Here is a 1,785-nt window from a genome sequence, read left to right on the forward strand (position 1 = left end):
CCACGTGGAGCTGGTAGAGTATTACTGTGTTCCTTTGGGTGATGGCACAACAACCTCTCAATTATGAAATTTTAAGTAAAAGTTCATAAGGAGAAGGGAAACTACCGACACGGAACCCAAATTTTAACAATGGGGCAGCGGCGGGCTCTAGGGGCTCCCACCCCAAGTCCTGCCCCCGGGGGTGTGAGGCAAGCATCATTGAAACGCTTCTCCCAGCCCAGCCTCCTGCCCCCATGTCCTGCATTGAGATGGCTCCGGCAGGATGGCACCACGAGTCACTCAAGTCAGCGGGTGCATCTCAGAGCTCGCTCTCCTGCACGGGCTGCCCCTCCTTGATCCTGGCAGACCTGAAGCGACCCCCGGGTTCTCCGCGCCCACCCCCAACCTCCTTCAAGGGCCCCTCGGCCCTGGTCCAACCCGTCTGCAAGGTGGTTGGCTCTGGGGACTGGACCTCAGCCCTCTCTGCCCAGCCACTTTCAGGGTTCGCGGTTTGTCAGTGTGCAGCTCCAGCCCCCCACTCCCTTCTGCAACCAAGCCTGTGTATCCTGCTGCCTCCAGGACCTTGGCCCCAGGTCTCCCGTGGCCACCAGCCGAGCAAGGAGCAAAGGGGACTGTCCTCCACTCCTCCGATGGCTCCACCACAGTAGAAACCCAGGGCCATCCTTGACACCGTCCCTCTTGTCCCCATGTTCCGTCAGTGGTCAGGCTCTTTTCAGTAACAGCCTTCTTGAGATACAATCCACATAGCATCCAGCTCACCCACTCAAGTGGGTGGTCCAATGGCTGTTAGTATATTCACAGGGTAGGGTCTCCATCACCTCTAACTCCAGAACATTTCATCATCCCGAAAAGAAACCCCAGATCCATCAGTCGACACTGTCTCTGCAGTGTCCCTGTGATGGGGTTCCTTCCTCCGGTGCTGGGAGAATCTGGGGAATCCAAGTGTCTTAGTCTGCTCAAGCTGCCGTGATTATGCCATAGACTGGACTGGGAGGGGAGGATCTTAAACACCAGACATTTATTTCTCACAGTGCTGGAGGCTGAAAGTGTGAGATCAGGGAGTAGACAAGTGGACTCAAACTCATGTCCATTGAGTCAGCGATGCCATCCAACCATTCCATCCTCTGTAGCCCCCTTCTTCTCTTGTCCTCAATCTCTCCTAGCATCAGGCTCTTTTCCAACAAGTCGGCTCTTCGCATCAGGTGGCCACAGTATTGGAGCTTCAGCATCAGTCCTTCCAGGAAATATGCAGGGTTGATTTGCAATCCCGTCACACAACACCTGTCCCGGGTGTTCTCTCCTGGGTGCCCATATGACCTGTCCCGGGTGTTCTCTCCTGGGTGCCAGGTATGACTACCTGGTCCAAGGACTAGAAGCCAGAGGCACCCAAGGAAGTCTCCGAAGGTCTGGGACAGCTGCCAGCCTCAGGCCGCAGCCGCACCACAGCTCTGCAGAGCGCAGTCTCTCATGACTGCCCTGCCACAGCAGGGCTCTGGAGGCCCTAGAATGGCTCCTCAGCCGCTTCTGAGGACTCTGAAAAGACTCTGGCTGCTGGAGAGACTGCTCCTGGAAACCATGGGACACTGGGCCTCAACTGAGAGAGTGATTAGTCCAAGTAGGAGAGGGTGGGGGCCCAGATGAGGGCGGTGGCAGGAAGGATGCAAAGGGACAGGAAACAGATGAGATGTTAGGAGTTGAAGTGTGTCCCCCAAAATTCACATGTAGAAACCCTAAGCCCTAGAACCTCCACAAGTGAAAGTGTTAGTCACACAGTCGTGTCCAACT

This window comes from Bos javanicus, chromosome 25 (genome assembly GCF_032452875.1).
Source record: "Bos javanicus breed banteng chromosome 25, ARS-OSU_banteng_1.0, whole genome shotgun sequence".
In the NCBI taxonomy this organism is placed as follows: Eukaryota; Metazoa; Chordata; class Mammalia; order Artiodactyla; family Bovidae; genus Bos; species Bos javanicus.